The sequence below is a fragment of the Passer montanus genome, unplaced genomic scaffold (genome assembly GCF_014805655.1).
Source record: "Passer montanus isolate IOZ18808 unplaced genomic scaffold, ASM1480565v1 scaffold28, whole genome shotgun sequence".
NCBI lineage: Eukaryota > Metazoa > Chordata > Aves > Passeriformes > Passeridae > Passer > Passer montanus.
This window is the reverse complement of record NW_024367483.1, coordinates 8,324,058-8,335,255: the sequence shown is the minus strand read 5'-3', so window position 1 is coordinate 8,335,255 and position 11,198 is coordinate 8,324,058. Positions and strand designations below refer to the sequence as shown.

Here is an 11,198-nt window from a genome sequence, read left to right as displayed (position 1 = left end):
TGAAGTGTATGCTTGCACAGAATAAATATTTTTTAAAATATATAGCTTTGTAGAGAAACTTACAAATTAATTATATTAAAAAGGATACTTGAATCTACATAGTTGATATACTCAGTGATTCAAACAAGACAAAAGACCATAAAATAATCCAGGCAGTAACAGGAAGAAAGCAAAATACATGAAAGTTGTTGCCACCCACAAATCAAATTCTGCAAAGCCTATGGATTTTAATGGATTGTGCCATTTAGATGGCAACAAATCTCTGGAAATGCAGCTGAAAGCCTCCCAGCTTTTCATGCCAACACTACTTCAGCAGAAGTCTCATCTAAAACAAACTTTAGACTTTGTTAGAGTCCTTCATGTGACAGATTTATGCATGTTCCCTGATTTCCTGCCAACTGACTGCACCTGGTTCACTCTAAATTAGTTGCTGTTAATTGTCAATAAATGTGAAGAAGGTCCTCTTGCTATTTTCTCTTGGCTGTGAAGCTGGTGAGTCTCATGGCTCTTTATAGGTTAAAGTTATACCTGCAGGTTTAGAGAAATAGTAGAGGAAAACAGAGAGTAAAATAGAGGCTAGTGGTAGCTGGGGGTTTTTTGTTTTGTTTGTTTGATTGGTTTTTTTAATGATTCCTCCCCTCCCCATGTGCGTTTTGGAGCAGGATATGTTTGAGCACAGCTGCATTAAGGATGAGATGTTATTTAATTCAGCTGATTCCTGGTTGGATGGGCTATAAAGGGTGTGGGAGAGGAGCTGGGCTTTCTCCTGCTTGTGTAGGGAGAGTTGTTGGTTTAGAAGGAGCAGAGTGAAGGAAGATTTACAGGTAAGTTTTTATTTCCCTCTTAGTATAGTGTATCTTTTTTTCTGTTGTAGCAGCTTTGGAGGGTAATATAAATACTAGATTTTTCTCTGTGGAGTTAGAGTGATTAATAAATTGGTTTTATCCCTTTGGAGGATGTAGTTTGTGTACCTCTTGGCTTTCCTTCAGTAGGCCTTGCTACAACAAAAACTTGATTTAATTTTTTTTGGTATAATTGTAATTTCTGTTTACCTCTTTACAAGCTAACTAAAGGAAGGGTGAAAAAAGAATATTTTTCCTCCTTTTGCCTCTCTAGACCTGTTGCACCTGCTGTTCCTATTGATTTGACATACTTATGGCTTGCTTCTGTCCTTGGTATTTTATTCTTGTATTCGAGGGGCTGAAGCAGCACTAGTGTAAACCCAAATGCTGTAAAGGTTAATTACAGACTTGCTAGTTAAGCCTTTTTACTGTAATGTACTTCTCTGTTAGAAGAAGTGTTCTTTAATTTAAAAATGTGTTTGTCTGAGATAAACCTGTTTGCCTGCACCTGTGTGAAAAGTGAGACTCAGGAGTCAGAGGGGATTAATGGTTTTGAATCCGAGGCTGTTTTCTGCTGCTATAATAAAAGTTTCCTGTTGAATTTTCCTTGGGAAATGGAAGAGCTAGTTTGAACTTTCAATTACATATTTGTCTGGTGCTGTTCTTTTCTTCTTTCCCTCTACAAATTATCTCATAGAAGACAAGAAATATGGCAGGAATAATTTATTTAAGGCTTAGAGTTGCTCCCTCTCTTTGGAGTTTTGTGCTGTTGCGCAGCTTTCACCAGTCCCTGCAGCCTCTTCTGCCTCACTTTTTCTTTTAGGGATGGTTTCTGTGTTGTGAAGAAAGTGGTTCTTAGATGCAAAATGAAACCTTAGTTTTTGCTTCTTTTGTTCTTAATTGGAATACTGTGGATATGGTGTCTAGGTTTCCTTTTAGTAAGGTGGCTGTTTTCCTCTGTCTACTAGTTATGAACTTTCAAGCTAAAAAAAGCTTTTCTAAAAGTTAAGTGTTTCCTGGTGAGGTTCTGATGTAATCTCAGAATGGTTTGTGTTGGAAGAGACCTTAAAGATCATTTGGTTCCAACATCTCTGTGTTATGTGCAGGAACACTCACCACTAGACTAGGTTGCTTGAGCTCCATCCAAGCTGGCCTTGAACACTCCCAGGGATGGGGCAGCCGCAGCTGCTCTGGGCAACCTCTTCCAGGGTGTCTCAAGCCTCACAGTGAAGAATTTATTCCTAATATCTAATCTCAACCTACTCTCTTACAGTCTTACATTCCCCCTTCTTCTATCCCTACATGCCCTTGGATAAAGTCTTTGGGTATCTTAATGCTTTCTTAGTTGTAATATTTATATTACAGCTAGCAGGGCTGTAGATACAAATGCCAGCTTTTTGTGGAAATCTAGCTTTCTGTAGACACAGTCAAAACAAAAATTATCTTGGACTTTTTAATTAATTGTAAAGTAGGTAAATAACTAATTGAATACCATCTGTTTGCTTGGGCTGAGCATCAAGAATGTGTCTGCTAGTTTAAGGAAAGAATATTCATGAAGCAGAATATCTCTTTTTCAAGATACTGATTTTACAAAACTGTTTCTATGACCTTGCAGTGCTAATGTGCATATATTTTAGGACATTTATTTGTATTTATTGTTCTATATTTTTGCTTTGTAATTCCTATTTTCAGTTGTTTGCTTCTCCTTTCCTGTGGGGGTTAAATAGTCCAAAAAAAGGCAAGGCCAAAACAAACAAAGCTTTTTAGTATCCTTTCTTTCTTCCCTTCCTGTGCCTGAGAGGGGACAGAAAGGAGCTGTGTGTGCTGGCTGGGGAGGGCACTCTTTTGGTGAAATAATAGCAGCTCTAGGGGACCTCAAGCTCTTCACAAGAAAATCGAGGTGTTTGCAACAATGGAGAGGTTCCTCTGTGCAAAAGGGTTACCTTCCACAACCAGTTTTGATGCAAAAAGCAATTTTTATTCTGAACAGCTACAGGAAGTGCCTGGGCAGGTGGTTAGAGCACTGATTTAAATGAAAGACTGAGGGTCACAACAAATAGGAAAAATTACCCCTTCCTTCCCTTTAACCACTCAACCAAAACTCCCTCTTGCAGAAGCTTCCACTGCCTCCTTTCCCTCTATAGGTGGGGGTAGGTGAGAGAAGGAGAAAATAAAGTGTCGTATTCTTACATGTCTGCTTTTGTAGTCCTCCTTAGGTTTTTATTCTGTAAATAATACTGTGGTTTTAAGTTGCATGAAGCATAGATATTTTTCACTGGAGATTATAGATCAGAATTGAGAATTATGGATTGTAATTTCAGTTGACGATTTTGTTATGGATGGGTGCTGCGTCCATGGGTTTAGAAAATAGGGTTTTTTTAAAATAAAAATTACTGCAATAGCAACATTAAAATTATGCTTAATCAGTCAATATGTAAACATACCCTTCTGTTAGTTTGTTTTCCCTGGGTTTTTTTCCAAGTTGTTTTTATTTTTTAATTGTTCTATTCACAAAAGAATTAGAGCTCTTTGTAGGAAAAAAAAACACAAGAAGTTTTTACAATACCACATTTTTAAAAACTTCTTATTGCTGCAAGATTTCCCACGTTGGATAAATTTCCCAAATATTCATATAGCAATTTCTGGGATAGCTGCCTATGCTTTGGACTAGAAATGAAATTCTATTTTTTCCAGCCAGTCCTGTGTAATTGGTAGAGTTCTGACAAATCAGTATTTGATTAAACAGATCTTCTGAAGGAGCAGATCTGAGTCAGAGTGCTATAAGAGGAGGTGTGGTGTGGAATAATAAATAAGTAAATGTTGTCAATGAAAGTTGCAGTGTTTGTGAGGGTGCCAGGATGAGGGAAGAGATGAATCTGACTCCATGTTCTTGGAAGGCTGATTTATTATATTATTATATTGTATTATATTAAAAGAATGCTATACTAAAACTATACTAAACTATAGAAAGGAGGATACATCAGAAGGCTTAACAAGAATTAATAATATAAACCTGTGACTGACTTCTCAGAGTCTGACACAGCTGGCTGTGATTGGACATTAAGAAAACACAATTCACATGGAACTGATCGAAGATGCACCTGTTGGTAAACAGTGTCCAGACCACACCACAAAGCAGCAAACACAGGAGAAGAGAATCAGATAATTGTTATTTACATTCTTTTCTGAGGCTTCTCAGCTTCCCAGGAGAAGAAATCCTGGCGAAGTCATTTTTCAGAAAATATCACATTGACAGAAAGTGATGATGCCCAGAGAAGCTGTGGCTGCCCAATCCCTGGATGTTTTCAAGGCCAGGCTGGATGGAGCTCTGAGCAAACTGGTCCAGAGGGAAGTGTCCCTCCCTATAGCAAGGAGTTGGAAAGAGATGAGCTTTAAACCCAGATCATTCTATAATAGGAAAAATGTGGTGACTGGAAGATTTAGTTGGTCCCTGAAAGCCCACAATGAGAAGCAACTGCTGACCCATCTCAATGTTTTAAATCCCAAAATTAAAAAAAAAAAAATAGTTTTAAATTAATTGACAGGCTTTGCCTTAGGAAGTTTTCTATATTATACAATAAGACTTCTAGGAGACTCAGTGAAGTGCTGCTTCTTCAAGTCTTTTAAGCCTGGCTGGATCTGGGTGTTGTGGTGTGTGTGTGGTTTTTTTTTGGTGTTTGTTGATTTTTTTTTTTTTGTGAAGCTCAGGCTTTCTGTATGAAAGGAAAATTCAAGCATTTTCAAAGCAGCTTATTTTGATTTTGTAGTGGCCTATGAGGTGACAGTCTTGAGCAAACAGTCAGGGAGATTCTGAATGAAAAAGCATTTTTGCCACTGAGTATTTATTAAAGTAGAGTTATAGATGTGTACTGAGGAAATTTATGGGAGCTTTTTGCTTTCCTTCACCCAAAGGTATATTTCCCAAGAGTTATAACTGAAGCATTCAATAATATTTCTTTGTGTAGCATCCAATAATGCAATGGCTGGAAGACAAGGAAGTGGCAGAGTAGCAGGGACGATGCTCTGGATATTGGCAGTGATTCTGATGCTGTGGGGTCACCAGATCAGTGGACAAGGGCAAGGTAAGTGAAGATCATTTTCTGCAATTTGCTATTGGCATGGTATTGCATAGCACTGGTTAGAGAAAGAAGGCTGTATGATCAAGGGCTGAACTTGTGTGAACAGCTGACAAGAAATAGGGATATAAAAATCTGAAGGACTTCAGCTGAGAAGTATGATTCTGTTTGGAAAATGTCTTGGTGCCTTCAGGGATTATCCAGGTGCTTGAATCTGTTTTCATGTGCTCAGTGATTGAAGTGTGCCTTGAAATAAATCTCCCTTTGTATCTCTTGTTGGCTCTCTAGGTGTGGAGAAGTAGCTGTTTAAGAGATTATAGACATGGATACTTTGTGTTGTTTGGCTGTGATATCTACAATATTCAGAAAGGCTTTTGTGACCATGCTATAAATAATTTCTCTGTTGTTTTCCTGCCTCACTCACTGATGGTGGTGCATAATAACAGCTTTAGGGATGCAGACAGGCAAAAGAAAATGTCTTCTTAGGTTTTCAATTTAGAAAAAATGAAGCATTATTGAAGCATTGTTTCTGATCTGAGAGCTGCTAACAAGACAGGTAAAACCAGGCTATTGTACTTTTTAATATACATTTAGAATAAAAGATGTTTGTGTTTTGTGTCAAACTGGGAAAGGGGAAAAAAGTCATTCTGAGGCACTGAAATTAAAGGGAAGTGGATAGGCATTCCTTTTTGAGGAATTCCTTTATCAGGCCTTCAGGACATACATGTTACTTGCAGGTTGAGATTTCCACATCCTTAATTTAGTCCTCAAGTGTGGAAAATGCTGTATGGTTTTTGCTAGAGCCTCTCTGTTCTCTGGCTACAAGCATGATGCTGGTCAGTGCGTGCAGCCTGTGCTGGGTCTATTTCCTCAGGCAGTTTGGGATACAGGAAGAGTTCTTGGCTGTTGGAAGGATAATGGTGTTCATTCTTGCTTGGTGCAGTTCTAGAGGTAGGAATTGGATGTAAACTGTGCACTGCAGTTCTGCTGGAAACTTCTGTGGAATTTCTGTGTGTTGCCTCCACAGATCCTGGCAGCCTGTCTAGGACTTTAGCAGGAAAGTGTCATGAGTGTTTTTGCATGTAGTAACCAGCTTTTCTGTGATATAAATTGGATTTGTACAAAAAGGGATGTTGCTTTTCTAAAGTTCCATTTAGACATTGTGGTCATTGAATTGGAATGTATGTATTTGATGTATTTGAGGACTGGCTATTTTGTGGTATTGTGCTAAAATGTGAATGGGTATGGTAAATTTTTCAGTTTTATGAAATACTGGTGAATGGCATTGGAAAGAAACACAGATACAGCATCTTGAGTTTGTTTTCAAAGTGGGTGATGTGAGGGCACCTGTACTGGGAAATATTCTTTATGTGGCTCTAAACTCTCTGTGGGTTTCTGGCTGATGACAAGATAGCCTTGATCTGTGAGCTGACCTTTAGTCATGTAGTTCTGTGTTTCTGTTTTCTTATAATTACCAAATTTTAACTATCGAATTCTAGAAAAATTAAACTACTATGACAAAACTCTAGGATGCAAAATATCTTCCTAAAATTAGGCATAACCCTTAGTGAAAAGGGATTATGGACCATGATAGTGTTGTTTTGCTTTGATTTTAAATAACTTTAAGTTGTAATCCAGCTTTTGAATATTAAGTACCTCTACATCTTCCTAAAATTAGGAGTAACCCTTAGTGGAAAGGGATTATGGACCATGATAGTGTTATTTTGCTTTGATTTTAAATAACTTTATTAAGTTGTAATCCAGCTTTTGAATATTAAGTACCTCTAAGCATGTCTAGTATAATAAAACTGGCTGTGTTTCAGTCTTTGTAGACTTTGTACTCTACTCTGATAGAAGTACAGTGCAGACTTTTGAGTATACATTTACAGCAACTGCTGTGCATGGCTTGAACCTTCACTTGAGAAATGTGAACTTTTAATGGCAATAAAATAGTAAATTATAAACAAGGAACAAGTATTTTTTGGCATAATTACATGCACATGGTATTTAAAAATTGCAAAAGCTAGGTTTCTGGGCATATCTGTAATTTTAATGTGAGTTTCTGTTAATGCTTTATTTTTCTAAAGTAAAAAGTGAAGCCCTTTGGGCATGCCTTGGAGGAACCTGAGAAATATAATTTGATTAATTTGAGTAAAATTTGTATTAATTATACATTTTGGTTATTTGGTATGTATCAGGACAATAAAATGAAGAAATAGTGATTCTGTATCTGGGCATAGAACCAAAAGTGTTTAAAAGCCATATGGCTGCATTTAAAGAAAACAGCTTCTGAGTCACATAACTTCAGTGTGAGTGGGTTGCTATGGAAGTTAGAAAGAAATCAACATTTGTTCCACTTCCATTTCCAATCAGAATAGTAAACTTAAGTTGAAAATCCTTTGTTTTTCAACAGCTCTTTCTATCTGTCTCTTTTTACACATTAACCCAAGAATTCTCAGGTTTTTGTAGTCCATGGGGCTGCATCTTCCTCTATTCATGTGTAAGTTAGGACTAGATACTTTAGTCTACCCAGTGTAAGTGTCCAGTAGAGACTGGAGTAAGGATGAAACGGTTTTAATTAATTTTTAATAACCGGTATATACACCCATGCATGATAAATAAAAAAATTTGCACTTTATTACAACAGACAAATGTGTAGTTTTTAGCATTTTGCATTCATTCTGCTTTTCTCACTTACCTGGAAAGTGCGGATTTACTCCTCTGTCTTCAGAGAAGTGATTATATTTTGGCCGATATTTTGTACACATAAGTAAATTTGGAAGAATATGTATTTCTAACATTGAGCCCTGAGTAATTTGAAGAGTATTTTGAAACAGACTTGTTTTTCTTGGTAAACTTAGAAATCACATATCTGGAAGTCTGAAGTTACTTGAACAATAAGCAGGCAATTACTGTTCAGTGATATCCACAAATAGTGTTAGTATTGATATTTAAGACAGAAGATGAATAAGGAGTCCTGGAATCTAATAATGTTCAGACTTGTAAAAGAAGGGAATATTGTTTAATACCTGGAATTTCAGCATTGTAGAGGTGAAGCAGGTGCTCTTTGAAGCTCTAGAGATGCTGGATAAAACAAGTGTCTGCTCTCTGAAGTACACAGCAGTAGTGCTGGTGTTCTTGGAGGCATGCTTCCTGCCCAAGATGTGCCTTTCAAATATATATTTTTTTTACAGAGCTGTCAGGGTACAGTGTTGACAGGTGGTTTTATTTAATGATCAAGCATAAAGGCTGTGCAATGTGCTGCAGCCAAGAGTCTTCAGAGCTCAAACAATGTGCTAGAAAGCAGTGGGTGGTGCTGGCTGGCCAGACTCTGACCCTCTGCCTGCAGGAACTTTTTTCCCCCCAACAGAGGCCTAATGGGGTAAAAGCACCTTAACTTTTGAATTTAAACAGTGTTGTAAGTATGTAATGGTTTTGGTTTCTTTTTTGCATTTTGTAACTTTAATTAATGATAAAGCAGGCAGCAGCATTATGGCTAACTTGGAATGTACAGGGGTAAATATCAATGTGCCTTCAGAAACAGAGAAAGGGAGTTTTTGCTGGACTTCAGAGTCATAAGGTGGGTGCTTATAGCTGAGGACAAGCATTCAAACTGCCTCAATTTCACCTTCTTTTGTCTGTGTTGCTGACAAAGCCCAAATGTTCCTCAAAACATACTCCAAAACCAACGAAGTCTTCACTCAGTCCTGAGATTACTGTGGTTTGCTACTGTGGGAAGGAAGGCAGATTGAGGATGCCTAAGATTTCTTCCCAAACACACCCTTAGTGATGTGTTTTGGTTATGAAGACTGAGCTGTGGTGTCTATTTCCAAGCACTGCACTTTGCTGTGGGCTAGAGCAGCTGTGTGTCAGTATCTTTCTCTAGCTCAGCTGCCTCTCTGACAAAGTAAGGAAAAGTACTTTGTGTATATGAGTGTGTATGTGTGCACATGTACAGTTCTATGGCACTAAATGACTGGCAGTGATTTTGGCTTTAAAAAATTGTAAAACCAGGGAAACAAAACCTGTGTGTAGAAATTGAGAGTCTTGGTTCCAAATTTCGCTGTTCGGCTAACCCTAAAGTGGTACATGAGTGCTGTGGTGCCATGATTTGCATTCAGCACTGCCAAATCTGCCAAGTGCATGTGTGTAACATGGCTTGTGACTCCCTGTGGGATGAGGGAGACATGGAGACATGTGACATGTTGATATGGAGAGGGATCCAGGTGGCACTGCTGCCTCAGGGATGCTGCCCACACCAGCCTTGTGCACACCCAGCCCATGCAGAGCCTGTGGCATAGCCCAGCAGGATGGGGTGGGTTTTCAAGCTCAGAGGAAGAAAGCTGAGATCTGTTCCGGGTGTCTGATGTGAGTTGATTGCAGGTTGTTGTTTTAATGATAACTTCTCCTATCTGAAAATCAGTCCTCTTACATCAGTCTTTCAAACTCACCTTTAAATAAATGATTGTGCAAAGCTGCAGGTAATGTATTAATTACAAGACCTGTGCTTGGATCCAGTTCTAGATTAAACCAGGTGACTAGCTTAAACAGTCTTTGCTTGTGAAGTGCCACCTGTTATAAATTCAGGGATACAGTAAGAATAATTTGGCATAGAACAACCAAAGCTCTCCAGGCATGTTGTGTTTTTGTGTAACATTTCAGTTATTCCTTCTGTCTTGGTGCTTCCTCACTGTGGAATTCTAGTGGGTATTTAAGTGATGAAGAAGCTACGTAATGATGGGGCTAGACCTGTGCTTGTATCCTCACTGTAGGTGGGTGGTGAAGGCTCTTGGAGACATTTGAGTGAGTTTTTGGAAACAACAAAGCCAAAACAACATTCTTTTTGTTCTTGAGGTCAAGATGTACTGTGCTGAAAAGTGTGTGAGTGATACACCTAAAACTCATTTTTCTCACTTCTGCTTATGCAAATTGGATGCTGTAGGTGGAAAGGTGGTTTGTATATACACCTATGCATGATAAAAATTAAAAAAAAGTTTAACTGCAAACTCTTGTTTTTGGTTCAGCAGCCTGTATTGGAGCTTTGGTAAAAGAAACATTAGCCTTAATGCAAAGTGACTCCTGCTTGTCTCATGATCATGTTTCAAAATACATTTGAAAGCACAGTATCAGCATGTACCTTTACCCTATCAAAGTACCAGTAGTTTTTTATAGCAATTGAACAAGATTTAGTACTTAACCTTTCTCTCTTGTACATTATGCAGCTTTGCTAATGGATAGCAACACTGCATTTTGAAGGGAGGATTTGTTTTGTTTTTAATGGAATGGTTAATAGTAGCCACTTGAAAATTGGCAAGTAGCTTTAAAAAAAAAGAAAAAAAGGCTGTTAACCAATAATATATTACCTTTTCCTAAAAGAGGTCTTCATTTGTTGAGGCAGCACCCTGGAAAAGAAACTAGGAGAGTCTTTCTTTAAGGTATTCTCACCTCAGGTACTGGCTAATGGAAAAGTGAAATCTGAAAAAAGGCAGCTGCACACACCACCTTGTAATGCAGCCAAACTTCTGCATGAGCTGTGGAATTTCAATTTGACCACAAAGCATTTTTTGCTTGCAATCAATTATATTTCCATTTGTCATAAATCCTTCTTGCAGGCAAAGACACTGCACAGTTAATGAAACCTACAGATATTGCGTTTTCTTTAGAATTAATCTTCATGGACTTTCACAAAAAATACAAGTTATTAAGCATGCAGACATTGCTCTTCGTGGCCAATAATAAGAAAATACTTAGTGTCTTGCCTATTTCAGAGAGATCCAAGGTAACTCAAGCAACAAACAATTAAATATAAGACATCATCATTATAGATTCTACTACAATGTAATTCTCAAATCATACAACAAAAGCTTTAAGCTACTTTTAGCTTTAAGTACAGGAGGATATAACTTGAGTAAAATAGCTATTACTAATGAGGAAGTAGAAAATTTGTGGTGATAGTGCTAAGTAGCCCAGCGGGGAAAAAAGGGTTCTTTATTACTGAAGTGACAAAATCCCAGGAAGTTTTTGCAAAAAGTGATAAAGTAATAAAAAGAGCTTGAGAATTCTCATGCAAAATGTGAACTATCTAAGCATAAATTTAGGTTTTCCTCATGAGTAATCTGCATGAATTTGCCTAAGGTTATTTGCATGACTCTCTTATGACCTAAAAAGTATTTCTTTTCTGTGGACTGTGTTTTCTGTTGCTGTTTCCCCCCAGGATTGTTAGTCTGCATCTGAGAGGTGAAAAACCTGGTTTTGCTGAAAAGGTTCTATGGGGAGCAGG

The 11,198-nt window shown here is 37.8% G+C and overlaps 1 long non-coding RNA gene across 2 annotated transcripts in view; it reads left to right on the top strand.

Moving 5' to 3' along the window:
- Nucleotides 1–622: 622 nt before the first annotated feature.
- LOC120504086 overlaps nt 623–11,198 on the top strand; it is a 56,731-nt gene continuing 46,155 nt past the window's right edge. For both annotated transcript variants that reach the window (XR_005627932.1, XR_005627933.1), the window contains exons 1-2: nt 623–824; nt 4,808–4,924. This is a non-coding gene — a long non-coding RNA (uncharacterized LOC120504086). The remainder of the gene's footprint in view (nt 825–4,807; nt 4,925–11,198) is intronic.